The 13,134-nt window shown below is 36.1% G+C and overlaps 1 long non-coding RNA gene across 1 annotated transcript; it reads left to right on the top strand.

Annotated features, from left to right (window-relative positions):
* Positions 1-1,546: 1,546 nt before the first annotated feature.
* Positions 1,547-12,568, top strand: LOC113220502. Its single transcript, XR_003307374.1, has 3 exons — positions 1,547-1,650; positions 2,395-2,463; positions 12,182-12,568. It is a non-coding gene; the product is annotated as an uncharacterized LOC113220502 (long non-coding RNA).
* The last annotated feature ends 566 nt before the right edge of the window (positions 12,569-13,134 follow it).

The raw sequence follows: 13,134 nt of genomic DNA, 5'->3' as shown, positions 1-13,134 counted from the left end.
GCAGTATTTGGCTTTCGGATTTTGAGTTGTTTCACTTAAGATAATGGCTTCTGATTCCTTTCATGTTGCTGCAAAAGACATTTTATTTTTTACTGCTGAATATTCTGTTGTATGCATGTGTGTGTACATATGTATGTATGTATGTGTATATGTGTACTTACACACATACATACACACACACCACAATTTCTTTACTCACTCATCTGTAGCCACTATTTTAAAATATTCCTTTAGCCCCATTATCTTTTTCCTTTTCTTCTGAGACTCTGAAAGTTGGATCTTTTGTTACTGTCTCACAGGTCCTTGAGGCTCTCTGTTCCTTTTTGTTTTTAGCCTGTTTTCTCTCTGATCAGGCTGAGTAAATTGTGTTGAACTGTTCTGAAGTTCATTGATTTTGTCTTCTGTCATCTCTGTACTTTTCAATTTATTCCATCCAGTTTTAAGATTTTGGTTATTATACTTTGTAGTTCCTTAACTTTCATGCGATTCTTTTTAATAATTTTTTTCTTTGCTGAGTTTTCTTTTTATTTACCTTAGAGAAATTATAGTTGCTTGTTGAAGCATTTTATGACCATTGCTTCAAAGCTCTTGTCAGGTAATTATGTGATTCATCTTGGTGTTGATTGCAGTTTCTCGTCGAAGTTGTGGTTTTCCTGGTACTTTGTATAACAAATGATTTTTAATTTTATCCTGGACATTTTGGATATTATTTTAGTAGATTCTGGGTCCTCCTGAAAATTTTATTTTAGCAGGCAGTCACCTTGTTTAGGTTTAAACAGAGGTCCTGGACTACTTTTTGAACTGTGGTTTTAACGACAATCTAATTTTTAGAAACTTTTCAGTTATATTTTGATCTGCTTGAGTTGTTGCATACTGCTGGGCCTCCCGTGGTCCCTGCTGATGGTATTTGAGAGAATGAAAGGGACTTTTCAAGAAAGAGCTGCCTAGTACTTCTAAATATGGGAATGGAGACTCTGGTCTATGGGATGAAGCTTCTTGAGCTGGGTGCTAGTTGTAGCAGGATCTCTCCTTTCCTATGACAGACGCAGAATACCTCCAGAACCATCCCTTGTTATGGTGGGATCCCCCTACTTAGGGGCATCAGAGTGTATTTACTGGATCAGCTGCTTGTGGTGTGGTTTCCCTTTGTTGGTGCCTGTGGCCTCGTTGGTGTCTCAGGTGGTGCTGCTGCTGGGGATGGTGAATGCTTCCCCTGGCTGCTTACTGACAGTGAGGTTTCCAGTTGAACCTTCTTGCTGTTTCTCCTGGCCTCACCTGGTGGTGTTGATGGCAATCCTATTAAGTTCAAGAGAGGAATGAACCTACCTGGGCTGCTTTCTGTTGCAGGCTTTGTAGGCTTAGGAGTTGGGAAACATCAGATCTGGATCACTTTTTTTTTTTTTTTTTCAGTTGGGAGGGTTTTAAGACAACCTGTTACTATGTTGTTCCTTTAATCCTGGGGTCTTCAACTAGTTTTTCTTCCTTTTTTAAACCTTTCAATGTTTTCCTTTGGTTATATTTTCTGGTATTTTCAGGTTTTATAATTGTACTTAATGGAGAGGAACAGGAAGAGACCAAAAGCCCTTCTGCTCATTTTTTAATTGCTGTGGGTGGAACTTATTTGGATTTGGATTTAAATAAACTAAAAAGGTAAACTAATTTGATATGAGATCACTCAAATTTTGAAAGCTAGGTATGTTATATAAAAGTATTTTTCTTATGATATGATTGTGTAAAAATAAGATTGTCTCTTAAAGATATATACTAACATGTTTATAGGTGAAATTATGACATGCATAGGATTTGCCTCAAAGATAATATATATGGGTTTGTTCACAGGGTAAGAGTAGTCATTGGCAGATGGTTGTTAAGGCTAGGGGATGAATATGTGGGACTCAGAATACCTTTGTGTATGTGAAAAATTCTCCATGGTTTTAAGTTAAATTTAATTAATTTATTTCTTGCATCCCCCTTATCTCTGAAGCTTTTTTTTTTAAAGTTCAGCTTATATTTCTCGAACACAGGTTAGATATTATGGTAGAAAGAAACTTGCCTGATTTATTTTCTTTGTACCCAATTTTTGAGTATTGGTGAAGCTAACATGATATATAGGCTACCAAGCTTTAACACATTTTCTTATAAGGTGAAGAAATATTAAAGTGTTCATAGTGTGTACATCACCTCTGATCGGTACTTTAGGAACCCCAGGAACCATTTGGTTGCTTCTGAACAGGTAGTTACAATGAAAGTGATTTTACCCTGTAAGATAGTTAATGTGCTTTCTTTAAGCGAGCTCTTTTCTGGTCACCAGGATCTGAAGTTCCAGAGTTAACTCTTCTATAGATCAGTATATTAACACATTGGACATTTATTCATTCTTTCTTTCTTTCACAGCTTTCTGTTCAAAATCAGGAGTTTGAGATAAATAAAGATGGAATCCCGAAAGTGGATCAGTTTCATTTGGTATGTGGCCTTTTTGACATTTACTGGTTTGAAACACATGCAGTAATATAAACTTAGACATCTGACTGAAAGTGTCCACCAGTTTTTCTGAGAATCCAAATTAACATTTGCAATAAATGAAGTATTGGAAAAAATTCAGGTGCCCTACTTACACCGCTTAATTACTACACCAGTGTTATTCTGCTGGGTTGTATGTTTGTCACACAGATTATATAAATAATCTAACAATTAGGGAAGAATATTGTTTACTGTGTGTTTCAAGATCATATTAGAGTAAAATAATGTTTTATTATAACTTAGTTTTTTATAAGTACCTAACTATATCTTTGTCATTCACATATGTATTCAGCCAGCATATTTTGAGTAGCTATTTCTGTGACAGGAAGTGAACCAGGTCCTAGGATTACAAGGATTGTGGCATTGAGAATGAAATTAATAATTTAGAAATGTGAACAAGTAAATAATTAACATCTATAAGTTAAGTAATTAGCAAGTACTTTGGGGGTACTCCATTTACCCTGATTTGATTTTTACACATTATATGCTTGTATTAAAATATCTCATGTACTTCATAGTGTACCCATAAAGATTAAAAAAAAATGAAGCCCCTAAAAAAAGCACTTTGGGGGAAGCTGAATTTTAGTTCTGCAAAGAAAGGGGCAATTCAATATGACTAGATATAAAGAGGATAAATATTACAGCAGATGAGTCTATAAGAGTATAATGATCAGGCTCTGGAAGTTCTTATGCTATTTTGAGTTAGGATTACAGTGAAAGAATACATATAATTTTGTTAAACTCAGTAGTTCCTTATTTGACTACAGAAATATTGTACAATACCTTCTAGTGTCCCATGAAATCATTTTAAAAAAACACATCTTAGAAGTGATATTAAGGAGCTTTGCCACACTTCTTGGGTAGTAGCAAAAAGCATTCCAGACAACTTTTGTAGGATTATAAAACTTCATGTTACACTTCCTGATTATCTCTGTGGAAGGGAATAGCAAAGAAGGTTGACTATGGTTTACAGTTTGAAAAAGTCTATGATAAAGACTTCTTGCTGTTAAATAGAAAAATACCAGAAATGCTGCATTAGAGGTTACAGATTCACCAAAAGTGCACATCCAGAACCCTTGCTCTTTCAGGTTTGATAGAAAAATTACCTTGTACCAAGTTATCCTGAAATTTAGCTCAAACTTAAAACTTATATTACAATTTCATGAGTCAGGAATCTGGACACAGCTTATTTGGGATTTCTGCTTCAGTGAATTTAAGGTTGCAGTTAAGATGTTGGCTGGGCTATAGTCATCTTAAAGCTCGACTGGAGATGGCTATGCCTCTAACCTCACATGTTTGTTCATAGGATTCTGTTTCTTTCAGTTTATTAGAATGAGGACCTCAGTTCTTCTCTAGTTGTTGGCCAGAGGTTGCCCTCAATCCTTTGCCCTGTTTCCATCATGGCAGCATGCTTCATTGAAATGTATATGCAGAGAAGGCAGTGGACTCTGTTCACTAAGACAGAAGTGACAGTTTTTCATAACAAAATTGTAAAAGTGATATCCCATAGTTTTTGATAGTATTCTCTCTGTTAGAAGCAATTCTCTAGGTCCAAGAGGAGAGAATTATGTAAAGTTATGAATAACAGAAGATTGGGGTCCTGGGGCAATCTTAGAAGTCTGCCTACTCTAAGATGTAATCTAGCTGGGCATGGTGGCTCATGCCTATAATCTCAGCATTTTGGGAAGCCGAGGTGGGCAGATCAACTGAGGTCAGGAGTTCAGGACCAGCCTGCCCAACATAGTAAAAACCCTGTCTGTACTAAAAATACAAAAAAATTAGCTGGGCGTGGTGGCAGGTGCCTGTAGTCCCAGCTACTTGGGAATCTGAGGCAGGAGAATCACTTGAACCTGGGAGGCAGAGACTGCAGTGAGCCGAGATTGTGCCACTGCATTCCAGCCTGGGTGACAGAATGAGACTTTGTCTCAAAATCGTAAAAAATAAATAAAAATAATAATAATCTGCAAGCAATCATGCCTTGCTAGGCATGCTGCTAGGTATATGTATAATTGTATAATAAAAGTGAATGTAAATACACAGTCCCTGTTTAATGTGGGTAGCTACTCATGGATTCAAGGATTGTAGCATTTAAAATGAAATTAATAATTTAGAAATTTGAACAAGCAAGATTTATAATAAATTGAGTAATAAACAAGTTCAAATTATAAGAATCTTGACTTGTATAGTATTTGCTTCTGTGATCTGAGTCAGTTATTAGTGCTGGCAATGGGATTACCTTTATCTACATTTTGTGATCACACATAGCTGCAAAACAAATCAAGGCTCTGTAGTCAGCACATTACAGATACCATACCACAAACGGAGAAGAATATAAATTCATGGAACCATGTAGTTGAGAGAGTTATTAGAGGATAATTAATACACCATTCCCATCCTTCAGAATCCCTCCAGTAATACCCCCAACAGATGGCCCTCAGCCTCTGCTTAAGTACAATAATGCTGATTTTGGTAGTTTGTGTCTAAAAGTTGGTCTATTCCATTTAAGTTATCTAGCTTGTTGGCATACAGTTGTACATATTTTCTTTATAATTCTTTTTCTTTCTCTAAGTTCAGTAGTGTCCCATTTTTCATTTCAGGTTCTAGCAGTTTCAGTCTTCTCTCTTTTTTTCTTGGTTAGTCCAAGTAAGTTTTGTCCAGTTTGTACATTTTTAAAAAATACCTAGCTTTTGGTTTTATTGATTTTTCTCTCTTGTTTTTCTGTTGTCTATTTTCTTTCTAATCTTTATTATTTCTGTCCTTCTGCTTGCTTTAGGTTTAGTTTACAACATATGTTATGCAGTTATCACACCTTATAAAATTAACAAATTGTAATATTGTATTTAAATTTCCCTAATTGTCTTAAATATATTTTTAAATGGTTGCTTTTTTCAAATTAGTATGTCAACAAGATCTACCTGTATTGGGTTAATATATCTCTTAATCTCTCTTGAGCTGTAAAGTTCCCCCACAACTCTTTTTCTCCATGCCATGTATTGTGTGAAAAAAACAATTTCATTTTCCATACTTTGGAGCTGGCTGATTGCATCCTTATGGTATTATTTCATAGTTCTCTTTTCCCCAATTGAAAAAAGTGGTAGATACAGAGGTTAATTAAATTTACATTCAGTTTTTACAGGCAGTATATTTTATGCATGATACTTTGGACATATTATTGTGTCATATGAGGGGGATCGTGGTGTTTGATTGTCACAGTAAGATTGATCAGTGTGTTCAGGCAGAAAATTTTATTTGTACAGGGGTATATTTTTAGTTTTTCTATTCCATTGCTTTGTTTATTCATGTTCTAGTGCCGCACTCATTTAACTAAAATAGGCTTTATAGTATCTTTTTAATACTTATAGGGCTTGTTCCTTCTTCACTGCTTTTTTGTTTTGTTTTGTTTAAAAAACAAAACAAAAAAACACAGTCCGAAGTCCCAGGCTGGAGTGCAGTGGCACAATTTCAGCTCACTGCAGCCTCTGCCTCCCAGGTTCAAGTGATTCTCGTGCCTCAGCCTCCCAAGTAGCTGGTACTACAGTCATATGCCACCACGCCTGGCTAATTTTTGTATTTTTAGTAGAGATGGGGTTTCGTTATTTTGGCCAGGCCCGTCTCGAACTCTTGACCTCAAGTGATCCACCTGCCTCAGCCTCCCAAAGTTCTGGGATTACAAGTGTGAGCCACTGCACCTGGCCCTCATTGCTATTTTTTTAAATCAGCTTTCATGGCTATTCTTGGTTGTCATTCTTATAAGACATCTTTATAATTAACTTGTTTGGTCTCAAGGAAAAAAATTATATTTTTATTGGAATAATGTAAACTTTTTAAGTTAACTTAGGGAAAATTGACCCATTTGTTATGAGACTCATTTTTGTTGAAGACCATAATAAGACTTTTGTTCCTGATCTACTTTTGCGGTTTTCAGGAGCATGTGTTATTTTTCTCATTTGGATTTTGTAATATTTAATTGTTTGCACCTAGGGAAGATACTATCTTTAAATGTTCTTAAAAACATATTCTGTAGAGTACAGATGTTGGCATTCATTCATTTATCAGATATTTACTGAATGTCTGCTATATTCAGATACTGTGCTACTTTCTGGAGATGAAGTGACAAACTAAAATTTCAAACCTTAAGGATCTTAGAGTGTAATGCAGACACTAGCAGTAAACAGATGAATTTTGTTTTTTTTTTTTTTTGAGGCAGTCTTGCTCAGTTGCCGAGGCTGGAATGCAGGGGCATGATCTCAGCCACTGCAGCCTCTGCCTCCTAGGTTGAAGTGATTCTCCTGCCTCAGCCTCCTGAGTAGCTGGGATTACTGGTATGTGCCACCATGCCCAGCTAATTTTTGTATTTTTGGTAGAGACAGAGTTTTGCCATGTTGACCAGGCTGGTCTTAAACTCCTGGCCTCAATGATCCACCCACCTTGGCCTCCCAAAGTGCCTGCCCGGTCAGCAGTAAACAGATCATTTTTATTCAATGTGATATGTGCTTTGGTTGGAGTAATCATAAGAAGCAAATAAAAGGTATACCCAGATGTCTTTGCAGGTGGAAATAATGGAACAGCAACATTACAGGATTATTTACATGTTCTAATACAAATAATGTCCTTTGAAATAGAGGGATATAATAAATTCTGGCTCCCATAATGATGGTGATAATGATAGCGGTAGTAGAGGTGATCCTAGAGGGTGATCACTTCAACACCAAAACCAGAAACAGCTGACTAAATGAAGAAGTTTACCCTTCCAGACTGAGAAGCTTCTGTGTGACATTTTAATAGTGTCAAATTCTGACCAGTACCCTGTTCAAACAGGGAGAAAGGAAGTAATAAAATTTATTTGTTCTCATTTCACTTGTTTTTGAGAGATTTCAGCTATGGTTTTTTTCCTTTTACATTTTTTCGCCATAATTCAATTCCATTGTTTCAGTACTGGAGGCATTCCATTTTACTAAAAAAGTACAGTCATCCCTCTGTATACATAGGGGTTTGGTACAGATAAAATCCACCCATACCCATGTCCTGCAGTTGGCCCAGTGGAACCTATGCGTATGAAAAATCAGCCATTTGTATCTGTGGGTGTCGAGTCCTGAGAATACTGTGTTTTTGATCTGTTTGCTTGCAGATGTAGAAACTGCAGATAGGGAGGGTTGACTGTACTTATTTCATATTGATACATAATATTTGTACATATTTATGGGGTATATGTGATATTTTGTAACTTGTATGGAATGTGTTAATGACAAAGTCCGTATTTAGGGTATTCATTAGTTTTGGGAACATATCAAGTCCTCTCTTCTGGCTATTTTGAAATATTTAATACATAGTTTAAATGGAGTCACCCTACTCTGCTATCAATCACTAGTATTTATTTCTTCTATCAACCTGGTTGTTTGTACCCATTAAACAACTCTCTTCATCCCCTTCCATGTCACCCACATTCTCTTAGTCTCTGGTATTTGTCATTCAACTCTACCTTATGAGATCAACTTTTATAGCTCCGACATATGAGTGACAATATTTGATATTTGTCTTTCTGTGCCTGGCTTAGTTCACTTTACAGAATGATTGTTCCATCCTTGTTGCTGAAAATGACAGAATTTAATTCCTTTTTGATGGTTGAATAGTATTCCACATTTTCTTTATATTTCTTTAATAGTGTACCAGATTGTCTTTATCCATTTGTCCATTGATGGACACTTAGGTTTGAGTCCTTACCTTTGTAATTGTGAGTACTGCTGCAGTAAACATTGAGGTGCAGGTTTCATATACTGATTTCCTTTTTATTTTGATAACTATCAAGTAGTGGGATTACTGGATTGTATGATAGTTCCATTTTTAGTTTTTTGAAAAATATTTATACTATTTTCCATAGTGGCTATACTAATTTACATTTCCACTAAGAATGTATAACAGTTTCCTGTTCTCCACATCTTTGTGGAGATTTTTCAAAATAGTATTTTGCTATTTTTTGTCATTTTTTAAAATAGTGGCATTCTAGCTGATGTAGAATGATACCTCACTGTGGGTTTGATTTGCATTTCCCTGATGATTAGTGATATTGAGCATTTTTCATATACTTGGTCATTTGTATGCCTTCTTTTGAGAAATGTCTATTTATGTCCTTTGCCTACTTTTTAATGGGATTGTTTTCCCTGTTGAGTTTCTTGTATATTCTGGATATTAGTGTTGGATGAATAGTTTGCAAATATTTCCTTCCATTCAACAAATTGTTTCTTCACTCTGTTGATTATTTCCTTTGCTGTCCAGAAGCATTTTAGTTAAATATAGTCCCATTTGTCTCTTTTTGTTTTTGTTGCCTGTGCTTTCGAGGTCTTAGCCATAAAAATCTGCCTAGACCAATGTCATGAAGTGTTTCCCGTATGTTTTCTTCTAGTACTTTTATAGTCTTGGGATTTATATTTAAGGCTTTAATCAATCTTGAATTGATTTTTGTATATGGTGAGAGGTGAGGGTCCACTGTTACTCTTTTGCATATGGATATCCAATTTTCCCAGCACCATTTATTGAAGTGGATGTCTTTTCCCCAGTGTATGTTCTTGGTGCCTTTGTAAGAAATTGGTTGGCTGTAAATATGTGGCTTTATTTCTGGGTTTTCAATTCTATTCTATAGGTGTATGTATCCTTTTCCTATACTAGTAAAATGCTGTGTTGGGATTGAAAGATATTTCGAAGTCAGTTTGATGCCTTCACCTTTGTTCTTTTTGCTGATAATTGTTTTGACTATTTGTGCTCTTTTTTAGTTCTACATGAAATTTAGGATTTTTTTCTATTTATGTGAAAAATTACATTGCTATTTTGACAAGGACTGCTTTGAATCTGTAGATTTCTATGGGTAGTATGGGCATTTTAACAATACCAATTCTTCTGATCCAAGAGCATGGAATGTCTTTCCATTTGTTAGCGTCCTCTTCAGTTTCTTTCATCAGCATTTTGTAGTTTTCTTTGGAGAGCTCTTCCACATCCCTGTTTAAATTTCTTCCTAGGTAATATATTTATTTATAGCTATTGTAAATGGGATTACTTTCTTGATGTCCTTCTTAGCTAGTTCCTTATTGGTTTATAGAAATGCTACCGATTTTTACATGTTGATTCTATATCCTGCCAATTTACTAGATTAATCAGATCTAAGAGCTTTTTGGTGGAGTCTTTAGGTTTTTGTAGATAGCTAAGATAGTGTCATCTGCAAAGAGGGACAATTTGACTTGCTCTTTTTCAATTTGGATTCCTTTTATTTTTCTTGTCTGGTTGCTCTGACTAGGACTTCCAGGACTGTGTTGAAGAGAAGTGGTGAAAGTGGAGATCCTTGTCTTGTTCCAGTTCTTTAGAGGAATGTTTTTCTTTTTCTTTTTTTGTTTTTTGTTTTTCATTTTTTTGAGATGGAGTTTCGTTCTTGTTGCCCAGCTGGAGTGCAGTGGCACGGTCTTAGCTCACTGCAACCTCCGCCTCCTGGGTTCAAGCAATTCTCGTGCCTCAGCCTCCCAAGTAGCTGAAATTACAGGTACCCACCATGATGCCCGGCTAATTTTTTTTTTTTTTTTTTTGTATTTTTTTAGTAGAGACGAAGTTTCACCATGTTGGTCAGGCCAATCTCGAACTCCTGACCTCGGGTGATCTGCCCACCTCGGCCTCCCAAAGTGCTGGGATTACAGGCGTGAGCCACTGCGCTTCGCTAGAGGAATGTTTTTCTTTTCCCTATTTAGTAATGATGTTAGCTGTGGCTTTATTTCACTTAGTTCTGCTTTCGTCTTTATTCTTTCTTTTCTACTAATGTGTATCAGGTCATTTATTTGAAATCTTACTCCTTTTTTGATACAAGAATTTATTGCTATAAAGTTCTCTTTTCACACTGCTTTTGCTATATCTCATTGGTTTTGTTATGTTGTTTTGATTTTCAGTTGTTCTAAGATATTTTCTTATTCCCTCTTTAATTTCTTCCTTGAACCAGTGGTCATTCAGCCGCATGTTGTTTAATTTCCATGTGTTTTTTTTGTTGTTGTTGTTGTTATTTCTTTTTGAGATGGGGGTCTCACTCTGTTGCTCAGGCTGGAGTGCAGTGTCATGATCTCACTTCACTGCAACCTCTGCCTCCTGGGTACAAGCAGTTCTCCTGCCTCAGCCTCCTGAGTAGCTGAAATTACAGGTGTCTGCCACCACACTCATCTAATGTTTGTATTTTTAGTAGAGATGAGATTTTACCATGTTGGCCAGACTGGTCTCAAACTCCTGACCTTAAGTATTCCACCCACCTCCATCTCCCAGAGTTTTGGGATTACAGGTGTGAGCCACTGTGCCTGGCCAATTTCCATGTGTTTGTGTAGTTTTCAGTTTCTCTTGTTGATTTTTAGTTTTCCATTGTGGTCTGAGATGAAACTGGATATGATTTTAATTTTAAAACATTTTTTGAGCTTTGTTTTGTGGCTTAAGATATGGTCTATTCCTAGAGAATGTTCCATATGCTCATGAGAAGTATGTATATTCTGTTGCTGTTGGGTAAAGTATTCTGTAAATATGTTAGGTTAATTTGGTTTTTAAGTGCAGTGTAAAATCTGTTTTTTTTAAAAAAATTAATTTTGTCTCTAGATGATCTGTCTAGTGGTGAGAGTTGGGTGGAGTCTGTTTCTCCCTTTAGATCTAATAATATTTGATTTATGTATCTGGGCGCTCTGTTGTTGGATCCATGTGTATGTTTAGAATTGTTATATTCTCTTGCTGAATTGATCTCTTTATTATTATATAATGACCTTCTTTGTCACTTTTTGCTCTTTTTGACTTAAAGTCTGTCTTATCTGATACAAGTATAGCTACACCTGCTTGCTTTTGGTTTCCTTTTGTATAGAACATCTTTTGGCAGCATATAATTGGGTCATTAAAAAAAGATCCTTTCAACCAGTCTATATCTTTTAAGTGGAAAGTTTAACTGGTTTACATTCAAGGCTGTTATTGATACATGCATGAGGGTTAATTTCTGTCATTGTATTAATTGATTCTGGTTGTTTTGTGTATCTTTTGTTTCTTACTTTCTCCCTTACTCATCGTGGTTTGGTGGTTTTCTGTAGTGGTAACACTTGAATTCTTTCTCGTCTTTATTTGTGTGTTTGTTTTACCAGTGGAGTTTATATGTGTTTTGTAATGGTAGATATTGTTCTTTCACTTCCAAGTATACAACTCTCTTAGTAGAGACGAGATTTCACCATGTTGGCCAGGCTAGTCTTGAACTCGTGACCTTAGGTGATTCCCCCCACCATGGCCTCCCAAAGTGCTGAGATTACAAGCATAAGCCACTGTGCCCAACCAGATGATCTATTTAAAGGGTGATTATCAGCTCATTATTTTGGTGTTTTTTTTTTGTTGCGGGGAGTACCACATACTTCGTCAGTCATCTTGAAGCGCCTCCTTCCTGACTATATTTATTGAAAAAATAAATCCACTTATTAGTGGACCTACCTGTGCAGTTCAAACTTGTGTTGTTTAAGGGTCAACTATAGTTGAACTTGGTAGGAATCTTTAAAAATCTAAATAGAAAAACTTGATTTTTGCCCTGTATCACTGACCAAAAGTATTTGTGAATTGTCCTTCTTCATTACAGATTTGTCCTTTTGTTCCTTTGTTTTGTAACACCTGTTTTTCCTTACAGGATGATAAAGTCAAATCCCTCCTCTGTAGCTTGATATATTATAGAAGTTCAATGACAGCTGAACAAGTTTTAAATGCTGAATGTTTCTTGATACCAAAGGAGAAATCAGTTCCAAACCCAGGAAAAAGATACTGAATATACCCCATATAAAAAGGAAGAAGAAATAAAGATGGAGAACTTGGATAAATGTATGGAGAAGACAAGAAATAGTGAAGCCAACTTTGATTGTTAAATTATTATTCTGTTATTGTTGCAGATGTTCTTTTTAAAAACTTTGTTTAGTTTGGTTGATACACAGAAATATCTAGAAATGTTCTGGGACTAGTTGGGTTGTATCTTTAGTATTCAGGTTGTGAAAAATAAAGATGTTTGGCTATGCACAAAATAGTTTTTATGCTTTGAGCTGTAGTTGGAGTTTGATATGGTTTGGCTGTGTCCCCACCAAAATTTCATTTTGAATTGTAGTTCCCATAATCCCCACGTGTTGTGAGAGGGACCTTGTGGGAGGCAATTGAATCATGGGGGCAGGTTTTTCCCATACTGTTCTCATGGCAGTGAGCAAATCTCATGAGATCTGATGGTTTTATAAAGGGGAGTTGCCCTACACAACCTTTTTGCCTGCTACCGTGTAAGACATGCCATTACTCTTCCTTCACCTTCTGCCACATTTGTGAGGCTTCCCCAGCCATGTGAGCAACTGTGAGTCCATTAAACCTTTTCCCTTTATAAATTATCCAGTCTCATGTATGTCTATTAGCAGCATGAGAACAGACTAATAAAGTAAGTTGGTGTCATGAGTGGGGTGCTGCTGTAAAGATACCAAAAAATGTGGAAGCGACTTTGGAACTGGGTAACAGGCAGAGGTTAGAACAGTTTGGAGGGCCCAGAAGAGGATAGGAAGATGTGGGAAAGTTTGGAACGTCCTAGAGACTTGTCGAATGGCTTTGACCAAA

The sequence above is a fragment of the Piliocolobus tephrosceles genome, unplaced genomic scaffold, assembly GCF_002776525.5.
Source record: "Piliocolobus tephrosceles isolate RC106 unplaced genomic scaffold, ASM277652v3 unscaffolded_1415, whole genome shotgun sequence".
Taxonomy (NCBI): domain Eukaryota; kingdom Metazoa; phylum Chordata; class Mammalia; order Primates; family Cercopithecidae; genus Piliocolobus; species Piliocolobus tephrosceles.
This window is presented reverse-complemented; position numbering and strand designations above follow the sequence as displayed.